Below are 16,223 nucleotides of genomic sequence, written 5' to 3'. Positions count from 1 at the left end.
GTCTCTGCCGAAGAATTGTAGGAGATGTTGCAGAAGAACCCTGACAGATATCAGAAACACGTCTTCCCAGAGCAGCATGGAAATCTGTCTGCATGAATGAATCTTATGACGAAATAGTATCAACAGTTGGATACCATCATCACAGGCAATTCTATTCAATTCCTTACTGAGAATTTGTCTTTTGATGGGCCAAGGTTACCAGAGCCAAGTGCTCCCTAACCATCACTACCACCATTGTCTCCCCCCACACAGAGGCCCCAGGAAAGGTGACTTTGAACATGGTGACGGTCATGTCCTTCCTCTGCATTCCTGGGCTTAAATCTGCAATGGTCTTAGAGTTTGAGACCCACAAGTTAGAATGAAACTCTTCCCCAGGCTCCCAGAACCAAATAAATGAAGTCACAACCAGACGGTCTCTCTAGGACTTCATCCGGTCAGTAACCTGTGGGCCACCCCCATTAATTCTCCCAGACAAGTGCTACAGCCTAGCTCCATACCAGAGCCAGCCAGCTGGGCCCCTCAGCCCTCTAGTTAATTTCCTGTTGGCTTAAAAACTCACCAGGGCCTGAGGTGGGAGGCAGAGAACATCTGCGTTTCCACGGAGACCCCGAGACCTGGACCACAGTAAGAAGAACGAGTCCCTTTGACTGTATTGGGCCTGCTCTCCTTAGGACATCCTCCGAACCACACCCTTTAGAGTCCCCATCTCTTCAGGATGGCCACTGCGGTCCTCCTTGAATAACACCAAGGAGAGGACATTCATTGCCTCACTAAACTGACCTCATCTCCCAATGTTCCTCATTCCACAGACTCACTGGATCTGTGAGATGCCCAACTCAGCTCCAGCTTGATTCCTCTCTGAGGACAGAATCTTCCCATGAAGAAAACGTTACAGAAGTGCCTCGCTGGCCTGAAGCCGCCCTCTCTCCACAAGACTTAGTAAATGTGTTAGGAAGCATTCGGTATGTGCATGTGTGCACAGGGTGACCATTTGTATGGGTGCCCATATGTGAGGTGTGTTGGGAAGGCCAGAGGCCAACCTCAGCTTCTATCCTGTCATCTGAGACAGGGACTCTCACAGTCCTGGAACTCACCACAAACTTCAGCTGGCTGGCCAGTAAGCCCTAGCTGGTCTCCACCTCCCAGAGCTGGGACTATAAACAGGTGCCACCATGCCTAGCTTTTTAACACAGGTTCCAGGTATCAAACTCAAGTCCTCACACTGACATGGAGGCATTTTAGCAGCTGAGCCACCTCTTAAGCCCTCCTCCTTCCCAAAAAGTCAAATGCCCAGGTGCTGGACCCTAAGTAATGAAAGTTAACAATGGCCAAGGAAATGACAGTGGGAGACTTAGCAGGAGAGTGATCAACAGCGAGGGCCCTGGCTGGCCAGACTAGCCTGATCTCGATGTTCGCATGTATCCTCTACTTCCTGCCTGTGTCCATGAAGTACAGGCCAGCACCTGAAGCCTACGGAGGATCCTAGGTAACAACTCCACCCAAATGAACTGCATTCCTCGCCTCCCTGACTGGATGTCACCACATCAGCCAGAACCATCTTAGTACGGTTTCACAAGATAGGGACTTTAAAAGAGAGAGAAACACTATTCTGAAAGGTAATTCCTCAATGTCATGGAAAATCTCTCCAATATCAACTTCTGCCTCAGTTTGGCTCTATTTTGTTCTTGTATCTGTTTAAATCAGGATCTAAATGCAGCCTTGGATTGTGTACTCAACACCTCTCTTTGGTTCCCTAACAAAACAGATGTTTAAAAGACCAGGGTTGGGGCTGGAGAGATGGTTCAGCAGTTAAAAGCCTGGCTTCTCTTACAGAGAATCTGGGTTTGGTCCCAGCACCCACGTGGTGGTTCACAACCATCTGTAACCCCAGCTCCAGGGGACCCAGTGCCCTCTTCCGGCCTCGCAGGTACTAGGGATGTAAGCGGTGCACACACGCAGGCAAAACATACAGTAAGACAAAAATGAATGAATAAATAAGTCTTTAAGAACCGGGTTCTATCCCAGCCCTAGGGAGGCAGAGGCAGGTGGATCTCTGTGAGTTCAAGACCAGCCTGGTCTACAGAGTGAGTTCCAGGACAGCTTCTAAAAAAATACAGAGAAACCCTGTCTCGAAAGAACCAGGTTATTTTGGCCCAGCCTCCAGTTGCGGCTGCCCCTGCAGCACTATGGATCTCACAGATCACTCAGCCCCTCACGGACAGAGCTGGGTCTGATTCTGGTTCCCTTTCTGGTAAGAACACAGCAGGGCCGGTGCGCTCCTCCTCTGAGGCAGCCCAGGAGCAGAAGCCCGAGGCCACTCAGGATCAAGGCTGACCCAGAAACCCTCTAGCAACAGAACCTTCCCTCATCTTTTCTTTGGATACCCCAAGACACAATCCTACAAGGAAGGAAGGAAGGGTAGTGAAAGTGTGTGTTAGGATTAACGCGGCGCAGGCTGTGACCCGGCTGGCACAGAGGGTGATGGGTGGTGGGCGGTCCGGGGGGCGGATAACTCATCCTGGAAGTTTTATTAAGGGGGAGGCAAGAAAATAAGGGAAGGAAAGAGAAAAAATGTAACGAGACACGACAGAGATGGGGGTCTCAGAGGACGGAAGAGAAAGAGGGGAAGAAACAGGAAAAGTCCTGTCTGCCCTTTGGGACGGAAGTGGGTGGAGTCTTTCTTTTAAAGAGCCAGGGTACAAACACCTGCTATGAGCAGGTGTGGGAGAGGCGGGGCCAGGTCCACCTAGATTACAACAGCGTGGCTCCCAAGAGCCAAGGCTTTAGTGCCCAGCACAGAAGAAAACAAATTAAATGATTACTTTTCTTTATCAGTGTTTTGTTGTTTGCTTGCTTGTTTGTTTCTGAGACAGGGGTTCTCTGTGTAACCCTGGCTGTCCTGGAACTCATTCTGGAGACCAGGCTGGCCTCAAATGCAAAGAACTGCCTGCCTCTGCCTCCCAGTGCTGGGAGTCACCACTGCCAGCTCTTTATCAACTGTTAAAATGAGTTTCCTAACCTCATCCAAAATTAACTAAAGAGTATCGCTGTTATTTAAGTAATAATATTTTTAAAGTCAGCTATACAGACTAAAATTGTATGTCAACCTAAAGTAACAAGGCTAACAGCTGTTTCTACCTGGGTCCAGAACCAGCTGGTCCCCCTGAGGTCCCTGCTCCTGCCACCCTAAGCCTGCTCTGAGACCAATCCTCTCTGGAAAGACAGTCCGCAAACAGCCCCATATTGCTGAGTGAGAAGATGAAGGTGAGGAGAGCCGTCAATCAACCACAGGATAAAGCATTCACTTACACACAATCTCCTTACTCCCCCTTTGTAACGGAGCCTCTGAAAAATGGCAGTTTCCAGTAAAATACAAAGCAACTTTCCTACTGAAGCTAATCACGTACAGGGAAGTTCCCAGTGTTCCAGAGGATCAAACACGGTTATGAAGGCATATATCGATATCTACGAGCTCCAGACTTCCGAAACACAGCCGCCTGCTGCAACAAAGGGCACTCGAAGGTGTTTGCAGAGAGCCGGGAAGCCACAGGCACCTGCTTCTCTGGACAGGCTCTGTAATCGCAGGCGATCACAGCCAGTGACCTACACCCCACACATGAAGGGAGCAGGGTGGGGAAGAGGCCGCCAGAGTCACGTGTCCGTGAAGAAAGAGCCAGCGTCAGCTCCCATTCCCGGCTCTTACACTGGCCACTGATGACAAACTGAGGGGGAGGGCATGGCAGTCTACTGGACACCCCTCCTGAAGGTAAAGCACCCTCAGACTACTGAACTATTATGCCAACAGGACCGGGGTTTACACCAGGCCACATACTAACACCTTTCCAATTCAGGGAATAAAAATGAAGGTGTCCAACAGAATGGCTGAAGACACCACACACTTTAGTCAAAGAACATGGAGATATGGTAGGCGTTGACCAAGAAGCTTCCTTGCTGCTGGCTAGGTTTCAGGGTACTGCAGGCTCTGGTCATCACAGTCTAACCCAGCAGGGAACCCTGGGAGCTACAATAGTGACCCTGGTTGAGGCAAGACCTGCCCACAGATGCAACAGTAACAAGAATGGTACTTTTGCTTTCTAATTAGACTTAAAGCCTGCACCACAGGCAGAAAGACACACCTGGTACTGTCAATCTGTCCAAGAGCCCTTGGCTGGGTGCTCACCGCCCCAGAGGAGAACTTAGTATTATTCTGCTAAAACAGGCAGAATGAATCAGACCGCCTCTAAATTCAGACCTCCTTACCCGTAGATCAGTGCAACTCTCAGATCTCATCGGAGGAGTCTCTGTGCAGTGGACAGTGGTTAACACAGAAACTCACAACAGATCAAAATGCAGAGAATGATTATCAGCAGTTTTCAGCCACAGGTGGGACAACATCACTTTTCCACCAACACTCAGGAACCATGACAGATGGGGCAGGGGTGGAATGATTTCATAAAAGCCAAGGCACTGGGGAGGTCTGGAGCAAGAAACAGTGTCTGAGTCCCATCTCTAGAGGAGTTATAGATAGGTGAATACTTCTGGGTGAGGGAGAGTCATGGTTTTTTTTGTTTTTGTTTTTTTTTTGGTTTTACGAGACAGGGTTTCTCTGTATTGTTTTGGAGGCTGTTGGTCCAGCCCGGCCTCGAACTCACAGAGATCTGCCTGCCTCTGCCTCCCGAGGGCTGGGATTAAAGGCCACCACCCGGCTAGAGAGTCACGTTTTTAAGGGTATGGCCCCAGTAGGTTGACCCAGCTCCAGTGCGCAGCCACACACGAGTAGATGTATGGGTAGCACAAATTGAGCTTTATGGACTTATTATTATTATTATTTTAAAAATAATAGGGAGGTAGAGGTAGAGCTGGGAAGAGTCAGGGAGAAAGGAAAGGTGAAAATGATCAAAATGCATTATATGAAATCCTCAAATCATTAGTGAGGATGTTTCTAAAGGGTTAACAGGGAAGAAAAGCAAATAAGCATTTGATTACACTCAGCAGCCATAGTTCCTGCCTTCTCGGATCACACGTGGACATTATCTTCAATGTCCACCACATTAACATGCATGGGCAAAAAGAAAGAAATCCCATTTGGCCAACTTGTCTGGCTCACTGCAGGGCAAACTAGCCACCAGATTTGGCAGCATTCTGGTCACTCAAATTCCTGCTTCCTGTGAGTCCTTCAGAAAGAGGCTGGCTATAGCACCGTGGGGATTCATTCAGGTCAATATTTAAGAGGAAGCAGCTTTGGAACGGGCCCCCAGGGACTCAGAGGAGTGGTGGGGTAGAGGGTCAGAGATGAGGGCTGTCACCCTGCCAGCCTCCCTTCTGTCTTTACAGAAAGTCCAGGGAGGCCTACCAGCCTCAATCTACGCAGCGGTTAAGACAGGATGGTGAGAGACCAGCGATCATCTCAAGAGTAACCAGGGCCTGCAGCCAGTGTGGGCATTTAATCATTAGCTAAGGCTTTGTGCTCCCCTTGTACGTGAGTTGACACCACCAAAGGTCAACATGTCCTGGCCTTGCCTCACAATCCTTCCACCTGCAGAGGGGGGACATTAGCTCAGAGCAAGAACCGACCTGGCTTTCAGATGCAGGCAGCCAGCCTGCATCTGGAAGGCTGGCACTGCTGGGTGTGTTTGGGGGGGATTTTCCATTTCCCAGTAGGATCTGTGCTGAGACTTGTAGCTTCCAGCTACAGATGACAGCACAAGGCTGCCAGGAACCTCCTCTCTGGGGCTGCCTTTCCCAGAAACCCAGAACACTAAAAGGCTCGCAGTTGGACACCATCAAAAGATGGATGTTATTTTAGGTGTGGGAGGGGATGGTGAACCCAAAGAAAAGGAAGGATCAAAGTCTGGCTTGTGATTGGGTGGGAGGAACCACAGACTTCCTAAAAGTCTGTGCCTGCAGGGTCACATTTTGGATCCTTCAGAGCAGAGCTGAAATAAGACACTGCTGGGCAAGGTCTGAGCCCAAGCCAGGCATCCCAGGGAGCCATCCTTGAATACGGGCCTGGTCTACCAGGATCCTGCTCGCTCCATCACTGCTGGCTAGATAGGAACCCCTGGTAGGATGGCTCTGCAGTCCTTCCCTGAAGACCTCTGGAGAAACAGGTGTCACCGTCCTGCCCAATGCCCCTGACGGGTTATAGCCAAAGACTGTGCCTCAGTTTCCATGGACTATCAGTACTCTACCTGGCCTGTGTCTCACCAGAGTCTCTGTGACTCCATACCCACTAGGTGACATTCTTGGGAAGGCTATGTCCCTGCTCCACAGCCAGAGTGACTTCCTCTCTAATCAGTCCACAGCTGCCTAGGGAACAGTTAATCGATATATGACAATGCCCCCTAGAGTATTGGCTTCCTGAGGCTACTAGAACAGGAACTCCACACTGCGCACCCTAAAACCACGGGCATTTATGTCCCCCCACCACCGCATACGGAACTAGAAATGAGAGACTGAGGACTCAGCAGGGCTGTACGCCTCTCAGAGCTCACGGATGGTCCTGCCTCTTGCCCCTTTTAACATGACCACTACACCCTGGGATCCTGTAGACACATCGCTTCATCCCTGTCTCCGCCATCACATGGCCTTTTTCCCTGCTGAGGTGCTTTGCATAGGTATACTCCAGTAGATTCACGTGTTTGAATGTTTGACCCATAGGGAGTGACACTATTAGGAGGTATGGCCTCACTATGGGAACTGACTTTGAGGTCTCATTTGTTCGAGCTATGCCCAGAGTGATGCAGTCTCCTCCTGCTGCCTGAGGATCACAATGCAGAACTCTCGGCCCCTTCTCCAGCACCATCTCTGCCTGCACGCTGCCATGCTTCCTGCCATGACGACAATGGACTGACTCTGAACTGTAAGGCAGCCCCAATCAAATGTTTTGCTTTATAAGATGCTGTGGTCATTGTGTCTCTTCAGAGCAATAAAAATCCTAAGACACCTACCTATTTCCCTGTGTGAATGTCCCTACATGTCCACATTCCCTGAGTTTACAGGCCTGAGGTAGGTGTGACTATTAGGAAACCATCATTTAGAATTGTCCCTACACCCTCTCACTTCCTGGCAAGAGTCAAGGTATTTTTAAAGAGCTCTATGACTCCCTCTGGCTATCAAACTGTAGGGACACTGGAATTAGATGTCAGAATTGGAATATCTCTAGTAATCTCATGCTAGAAGAAATTTCTGTAGCCAGGTTGTCAGCCAGAGAGGGGAAGCTGGTCTCAGAGATTCCACACAGTTCTGACTACCTGTAGAAGGAACTGGAGCCCTGACAATAATTGGTCAGCAATGGGCTGGGCCACACGTTGGCCAACACTGCTTAGTTATGCAAGCCTCCTGCCCTCTGTTTAAACCTCAGCCTCATGCCGGCTCACAGAAGATACTCGGCAGTCACTGAACTTTTTGATTTGTTCCTCTCCCCACTGTGACTGTATTGGGGGGGAAAAATCTCTATTTTCACATCACCTGTTTCTTTAACTGGCTTCCTGAGGACCAGTTGTTAGAGCTGCCAGGGCCCAGACTTGGACTCGAACTTCTCCAACAACACCAGTAGAGGGGTGTCCTCTGGATACTAGCTGTTTGTTCTCTTATGTGAAAGGTCGGGTGTGAGTTTACTTGTGAGGGGCAACTATGGGGTGGCCCCTCATCAGCAGCATATGGCTGGCTCTCTTCGGGTCAGTCCTTTAAGGCAGTGAAAACACAGCTAAAAGGAGGAGCATGTGAGAGGAGTTCAGGACTGTGGCTTTAAACTCTGCGCTCCCAGTCACTCACACCTTAACAATGGCGAGAACATCCCTGAAGCCTGCCGGGTGGAGTGGAAGCTAAGCAAGGAGGCAGTAAATAAACGATGAACGTGTCTCCATCAGCCAGCACAGACAGCCAGGCTGCTCGGCGCTGCCCCCAAGGAGCTGCCTGATGCCACAGCCTGTGAACCATCCTGGGGACAGGGAGTCCTGCCTACCTCTGCGTTCTGCCCCTCCTTGGACTTGCACTGAAACCCAGCCACCTGCAATCCACACTAGAGCTCTCTGGGATGAGGTAGAACAAGCAGTTCAAAGCCTACACCTTAGGAAAGTGGGGACGGCTGGAAGACCAGATAGGACCAGCTGGTAAGGAATGGGCCCGAGGCACTTGCCCAAACAGGGACAAATGCCCCGGGTACTGCCGGCCACACGCCTTTCCACTTCCTAGTCATGTGACCTCAGGAATGTCACACCAGTCTGGATACAAGCCTGCTTCCCTGCTATTCCCACCTCAATCTTCTGGGTGTCCCTGGATCCTCTGTCCCCAAGGGCTCCCTGATTTCCAACATGATAAACCACTCCTGCACCTGAGATCAGGATTCCCATGAGATGATACAAACCTGCAACCTTGGACAGCACTTGAAGTAAAAGACAAGACAAAAAAAAGTGCATAACTTGCTTCTGAGCTTCAGCACAAAGCTGCAGGGATACTGCTTACAGCATGGGCAGGTCTCTGAGGGTCTGACCCTGCAAACTGGCAGCTACCAACAAGAGACGCACGCAGGGTCTGGCCGCGCGGTCCCTGCTCAAGCTTCTAGTCCCCAGTCTCCACAGAGGATTCGCTGGACATGGAACACTGCATGACCTCCAGACCCTTGCCCTCAGGAAGCAGAGGATTTCTCCAGAGCTCATCAGACTGGTTCTCCCTGTCAGACGCCAAAACAACAAGATAACAACACAAAGCAAACAGAAAAACCACAAAACTAAAAGACTTCATTGTCCTCTGCAACTCAAGGAACAGCAAGGCTATGCAGTTTCAACCTGTGTTCCGTGTAGCGTGAGGACACTGAGAACTTTTTGTGTGTTTATGTTTCTTTGGTTTTCTGTTTTGTTTTTGTTTTTTATGACCCTGGGTCTCACTGTGTATCACTCACTAGCCGGCCTGGAACTCACTGTGTAGACCAGACTGGCCTCAAACTCAAAGAAGTCTTCTTGACTCTGCCTTCTGAGAGCTGGAAAACTAAAAGCATGTATGCCCATGCCCAGCTAGCATGAAGATTTTAAAACATCAGTCAGTCTTTACTGGGACCCCAGAGGAAAGTGGTGGCACACCATTTTACAGAAAAGTGGAGCTTTTATGCAAAGGAACTTAGATCAACATCATAGGACGCTCTGTGTCACCACCTAGACAGGACCAGAGTTAGCTTTAGTCCGACACCTGTAAGGACTATTGCATTCTGTGCCACGTGTACATGTGACCATATACATGTACACATATGCAGGTTGCAGACCTTGCCTCTAAAGAGCCTGTCACCTCCCTTACCATTGAGGGTCCCACTGCCTAGAACTGACATGAGCAGCCCATAAAACCACCAATGTTCCTCTACGTCTCTGAAAACCTATCGCACTATTCACTTACTGGTTTGGGTTTTAATGAAGTTACAGTGAAGCAAACCTTGACAACCACATGACAGCTCTAGGTTAGGAAATGCCCTATACCCTGCCTGGGTCAACATCCTCCGCATTTCCTATGTAATATACCCCCCACTTTTCCCTCCTTACAAAGTGCATGCCTCCAACCAAGCCTTATTGTACAAGGTGGAACCCTGTCTCAAAATAAAAAGGAGCAGAGCTGTACCTTTACAGCCCTCTGGTAGCTCCCTGATAAGAGTCCTTGACTAGCATGTACAAAACCCGTGTGCGTGCTCTGTCTCTCTCTCTCTCTCTCTCTCTCTCTCTCTCTCTCTCTCTCTCTCTCTCTCTCTCTCTCTCTCTCTCTCTCTCTCACACACACACACACACACACACACACACAGAGCAATGACTGTGGTTTTCTCTTCACGCAGACTCCCAGCCTGCACACCTGTACATAATCATCATTTACAAAGAGAGATCTGCCTTCCCACTCCTGTTCCCAACCACGCCACACTAACTTTCACTGCATGTATTACTCTCAACTCACACCCCACTTCTGTAAGCCAGAAGGACAAACAGGTTCTGCCATCAGCAAAGAAACAGAAAGCCAAGCACCACAGGCCAATGCCTGGCAGCCATTCCAAAGGTCCCTCACCCCCTTCATGAAGGCACCTTTGTTCCCACAAATAAAGGGTGTCCCGAGAGTCAGCCACTGACCAAAGGCTGTCACTCAGGCTTCCCTTCTTACTGTCCAGGGCAATGAAACATGCCAGCGTTTCCAACTGTCGCTCCCCAACCTGCATCACTACAGGAGTTAAGACGGACCTGGGTCCAGAGAGTCGAAATGTGCCAGATGATGTGAACTCTGCAGGTTCACACCTTGCAAACAGAGGTGGGCAGCACAGGCAACCGGAGGAGGAAAGGTCACCAGCCCAGGGCACAGCAGGAGGGCAGGAGGCCCAGGCTGCAGGAGAGAGGCAATGAGAAAGGGCAGCTCAGACGCAACTGGCAGCTACAGCTGCATTTGGCACGTCCACACGGCATGCAGCCACCTGCTCCCCAACCTGGAGTCACCAGGACCCCTAATGCTACATGGAGGAAGAGCCAGGAGTATACCAGAGGAACACCGTATGTGTCATGTCAGCTCAGACGGCACTGAGACCAGGGATGGTGTAAGGGACTCAGAAGACAACACAGGACAACAGAACCTCTGCTTGTCAAGGCCATCCATGAGCAATGAGCCTTTGGACAGTGTCTGCAGCCACTGGTCCCAGGATGTTCATCCCCCAGACAGACAGTCACCAGTTGTGGAGAGGAAATATAGCAGCCCTTAAATAACCACTAATTTCCTCTCAACTTTTACTAAGTGGTCAGTTTTGCACAAGACAGCTCCTTGTTTTACAAATGCATTGCACCAAACCAGAGAATCATCATCGTAACCACCCTGGCAGGATGGAAGATATTCTAAAGATCCTGGAGTGCCCCTCCCTTTGCCCATCAGACTGTTGAGACAATAGTTCCCAAAGAACTGGAATTTCCCCCAGGAAACTCATGCTGGGAGACGGGGAAAGCTAAAGCCTAATGCCAGTCCAAGGACAACTGTCTGCCAGGAAGAGTTCATACAGTTCTGGCATCTAGTCAGACCACCTTGTAGGAGAGGAGAGGCCAAAGATGAGGGGTAGGACTAGGATTGCTCAACTACGTGAACCTCTGTTTAAACCTAACGGAGTATCATGAAGACTTACTGGGTGTCTGGGTGGGGGTGGGAGTGTACCGGACCTCTGTGAGCACACTGAATAAGTTTTCTTTTTCTGTCTTCCTATGATTTGTCTCTTTAATGACGTGTTGAGGATGAATGGCCCAAGCGAGGGCCCAGGCTGTGACTAACTCAGAACAGACTCAGTGAGCATGTCTAGCCTCAGTAAATGCACTGCTGCAGGCAAAGACACCATGTCTGGATGACCTTGGGAACCTTTGCTGAGCCTGAGAGATGACCTCACAGGCATAGTGTCAGAATTACTCACTGAATGACAACCAGGAAAACAAAAACTGTTCTCAGGTAACCTGGCCAGTCACATGGTTAGTGTTCTCACAGTGACATCTGAAAACATGCACAAGCCAACTCGACTTCCAAGGCCAATGCCAGAGGGCTCTCAGCCAATGCAGGGCCAGGAGTGCAAGGAATATTGGGTGTTTTCTGTACTAAGAAGTGACACCGTGGACTGCGGGGACAAACCCTCCTGTGCAGGTGTCACACAGGGGAGACTGCACCACACAACCCAGTGCAGGCAGCAGTAACAGCAGTGACAGCAGTGGCGGTCACCCCCACTCTTCACGTACCTTCCCTGCTTTACGGAGAGTCACACACGGATAAAAACCAGAAAGAGCCCTAGCTCAGACCCCACACAGCAAAGGGACCGACCAGGACATCCACATGGATCCCTGCATCGGCTCTAACACACGGTGTAATCTTCACAGTTCAGCAGCCTGAACCTCCCCAAGAATCTGCTGAAACAGATCAGAAGGACCTCTGGGTAACAAGGTAGTGGAAAAGGGGTCTGAGCACTTAACACAGAGTTGACGTGTGCGTGGTCATCTTAGAGAAAAGCACAAATACAGGGTGGGAGGGGCAGGGACAAAGGCAGAGAGTCATTTCGGTCTAAAAGCTAAGCGCATGACAGTAGTGTCACTGTAACTTGCAGCTTCCTACATCCTGGAAATGCCACCACTGTCCTAAAACAGTGATTCACTGAGTCACTCACTGCTTGGAGTGAGGTCAGGGTCAGCTGACCTACTGCACAGCCAGTCACGTAAGACAGTGAGAGAGTGGATGTATTCCCTATGCTGTAACTTTTGTCAGAGTATATTCCTACCTTTTTTTTTTTAAAGATTTCCAACCTAATTTCCTATCATGTATTAATTTCCTATCATGTATTAATTTCCTATCACGTATATGCGGGTTTGTCTGCATGTAACCAGGTGCGTGCAGTGCCTGAGGAGGCCAAAAGGTGTTGGATCCCCTGCAACTGGAGTCACAGGTGATTATGAGCTGCCATGTGGGTGCTAGGATCCAAACTCAGGTCCTCTGGAACAGCAGTCAGTGCTCTTAACCACTAAGCCATCTCTCTGACTGCCAGAGGAGGTGACAGTTCCATGTGTTACTGCCTCTGAAGACTTCCTAGGGAGACAACACATGGAGGTAGAAGATAATGGCGACGGTGACCTGACCCTGGTTAGCCTCAGCTAGTAAACAGACACAAATTAGTATACACATACACGTTGCACAAATACACATAAGCAAATTCACAGGCATAGCAACCAGTAATCATACGCAATAAGCACACGCATAGGGACAGTATAAACAACAAACACGTACAAAATTTACAAACATAATACACAGTCATATAAATACAGCAAATGCATATGTAACACATATATTCATACAAACATAATAATTATAGGTAACCATAATACGTACATCTATGTCCCCATACACTTGTAACAAATACACGCATAACACATATACAAACGTGTCTCAAGACCCTGCCTATGCAGTTCACTGAGAGTAAAGGGGAGGGTTGGCAGCGCCCCTAGGCCGCCCTGAAACCCACAAGGGCAGCCTGGGTTTGTGCCTATGGTACTCTGCCCTCTGTGCTCTCTCGGGAATTTATAGTTGGTAGAAGCCCCTTCAATGACGTCAGTCACGCAGCTCACATTCCCAGAGAAAGGAGACCTTTGAGGGCATTCAGGAGGCACAATGACAAGAGCCTTCTTGTGAACAAGGCATCTCTGACGTGCCACCCAGCATCCCTTTGCTTTCGTTTGGCTGCCAGCTAGGTTACGGAGCACCATCACCATCCTCACAGGAAACAGAAGGAAGCTGAGACTCAGCTGTGAGGCCAGGATCGGAGCCTGGCTTCTTCACAACAAGGCTGCTGTGCGACCTCCCAGCGGAGCCCTCAGAGAATGCTCTACCACCCTACAAGACTGAGAGAACCAGCCCCGTCTGGAGAGCCCTGGGCTCCATCCACAAAGACATGAAGGCAGAAAAACAAAGGCCCCCACTGAGTCATCAGGTGCTACATGGGGAAGGCGGGGTGGCAGCATGACCCCATCCAGTTGAGGAAAGTCAGGCAACACACAAAAAGCACCCTGGAAGAGGTCGCAGGCTTGCTGCTTTCCCTCACAAGCCAGGCCATGACGTGTGCACCCCACGAGCAGCTGCAGGCAGTGGCATCACAGCGGCCTCTGCAGGGCCTCTCCTGACTGACACTGAGAAGACTACCTGTTCCCTACCTCCCAGGCCACAGGCCTCCTGCCAGTCAAGAAGTCACTGGAAACAATGGGTCCTGGGACCCAGAAAGCACAGAGGGCAGGTTGCCACGACATTCAAAGCAGAGTCATTTACGAAGAAGAGGGAAATTTTACATTCATCCGATAACGAGCCAAAGAGAAAGTGCTGCTATGTCTACTACGGTCAGTGAGATAAAGGCACAACGTGTGTCAGAGGCAAACTTTCCGGCATTGCTGGGTCATTTACAAAGGCAACCTGGGACAGTGGTACTGAAAAGTCAGGGGGGCCAAGCCCCAAAGTTAAATGCTACTGATCCTCCTAAAGGTTGCTGCTACAGAAGAGTACAGGTATTTTATATCTTTTTGTTTGTTTGTTTGTTTTTCCGAACTCAGAGATCTGCCTGCCTCCGCCTCCCAAGTGCTGGAACTAAGGGTGTTCCCATGTTCAACAGGATTTTCTATATTAATGAAAACAAACGGAGTATGCTTCCACCCTCCAGGTGACAAAAGTCCCCAAAGCATAAACAAAAAGACCACCCTACCTGACATAAGAAGTCCCAAAGGGAAGTAACGGTCTTACCTGGCCGGGGTGTAGTTGCACAGAGCAGGGACTCGCCACCTTGAAACGGAAAACAAACATAAGCAAGGGTTCTCAGGCAACGTGCACGGTAGCCAAAGCGGGTTCCCCGAGGCTGAGGCTGTGTCACCTTGTCACAATACCCGGAGTCAACAGTATCCACATTCTGCTAACTCTGAGAAGTTCGGGTCCTTTTTGAGAATTTCTGGGAGTCAGTGGAGACACACCCATCCAAAAGGGGGGTAAAAATCTGCACATCATTCATAAAAACAGAAGTTCGCCTTGAATTTCAAGCAACTGGTGCACTCTCATGCTTCCTCACTGGGGAGCTTGAGAAGTGCGGCCCAGAGAAGGCGGAGGGTTCTGAAGGGTGATTTCAAGCTGCCCACAGTCTTTACATTCACAGTCGGGGACGTATTTTCTCTGTAAAACGGCTGCTGCCTCTAGAACCATCTATGCATATGTATTTATTCCTGCCAGCCCTGCTGCCACGTGAGGGGGGCGGGGGAGGGGAAGGACTTCCCATTGACTCTCCCACAGGCATCCAAGGAAAAGCTATGAGACCTCAGCTAAACCCCAAGCTGGCAGAGCACCTTGTAAGCACGGCAGGTGTGCAGGATCCGAGAGTTGCTAGCACAGAGACTGCTCTGTCCCTGAGTTAAAAGGCCCTGTGTGAGTCAAGACGTTGGACTTGCTTCCTGTCTGTTTGGGAGGCGCTGAGGACCTTGCCGCTGTGGCCTGCCACACTCTCCTGCTTTCTCCTGGCTCTCCCACCTCAGACCCCTGGCTCATTCCAGTTCTCAAAGAGTTCTCTGAAACTGTGGAGAAGGAGTCACAAGGGGTCTGACCAGTCACTGTAGTTTACACTTTGGAGCAGCAGAGGCAGCAGTATGACCTTGGTCCCTAATGTGGACACTATTTATAGGCCTCTGGCTTATCTCGTTCAGTAAGTTTCTCAAGAAATATGTGACACATGGCCACTCATCTGTCTGGGACACCCATTATTCCACCAGGAAGGTGACTCACATTCTTGGCAGAGACAGGGGTCCACTGTCTTTGCACCCACCCCTCCCTCTAACCACACCCACATCTCTTCTGTACCCAAACTGCAACTGGCAGGCAGAAACATGTGTTCTGAATTTGTGTGTCCTCAGCTCCCCATGTGCATATAAAATTTTGATGGGTAGATGGGAGAAGGAGCCCATAAATAAATGTAAAGTGAAAACTGACATTTGGCTTTGGAAACACAGGAAGCTGGTGACAGAACCTTATAAGACAGTGACTACACACTGGATCAAGGGGAACCCATGGTTAACGGAACACTGTGACTCACTCCATTCCAATGAGCCTTCACTGGGGGCACACAGGCATCCTGGTGCCTTGTGACATAGTCACACTGGTAAGGAACGGAGGAGGAATCAGTCTCTGCCTTTAGGATGTCACCTGTATTCCATGACATGGAGTAATATTCATCACTAAGCAGAAACGACCTAAAGGACATGAACAGTCACAGAGGCACACTGAATGTATACTACTAAGATGAAGCAGCTACCTGCAACAAGAAAATGCCCGATTATAGAAACTATAAAACACAAGCAGTTATCAGGGGCTGAGGGACGAGATGAGTAAGAGGAACAACATACAACGCTGAGAGCCGTTGAACTGTTGTTCTGTTCTGACTGACATTGTCGTGGTGGGTAGGCTTGTGGACTTTGGTTAATGATGTATCAGTATTGACTCATCAAGCATTTTGCATTATACAGATTTTTAAAATACACCAAACACATGCTTAATTTTCTATAAATAGAGAAGTATTCTAAATATAAAGTTTATCAATATTTTCAAGTAATTGATCAAAAGCATGTGTGGAAGGAGTTCCTATGCTATACCAGAAACAAGTTTAGTAAGAACCAGAAACAAGTTTAACAAGAACAGCTAGGGGCTAGGCGTGAACACACATCTTTAATCCC

The 16,223-nt window shown here is 49.5% G+C and overlaps 1 protein-coding gene across 4 annotated transcripts in view; it reads right to left on the bottom strand.

Annotated features, from left to right (window-relative positions):
* The window catches only part of Tns3 (tensin 3), a 233,842-nt gene that overhangs the window by 135,933 nt on the left and 81,686 nt on the right, over window positions 1–16,223 (bottom strand). For 3 of the 4 annotated variants that reach the window (XM_040746680.1, XM_040746679.1, XM_040746678.1), the window contains one exon: window positions 14,257–14,295. The exons of the other annotated variant lie outside the window; for it this stretch is intronic. The gene's annotated coding sequence lies outside the window, so the exon portion shown is untranslated. The remainder of the gene's footprint in view (window positions 1–14,256; window positions 14,296–16,223) is intronic. 4 annotated transcript variants of the gene reach the window in all.

This window comes from Mesocricetus auratus, unplaced genomic scaffold (genome assembly GCF_017639785.1).
Source record: "Mesocricetus auratus isolate SY011 unplaced genomic scaffold, BCM_Maur_2.0 Super-Scaffold_100006, whole genome shotgun sequence".
Lineage (NCBI taxonomy): Eukaryota > Metazoa > Chordata > Mammalia > Rodentia > Cricetidae > Mesocricetus > Mesocricetus auratus.
Note: the sequence above shows the minus strand (reverse complement) of the source record. Positions and strands in the feature narration are given on the sequence as shown.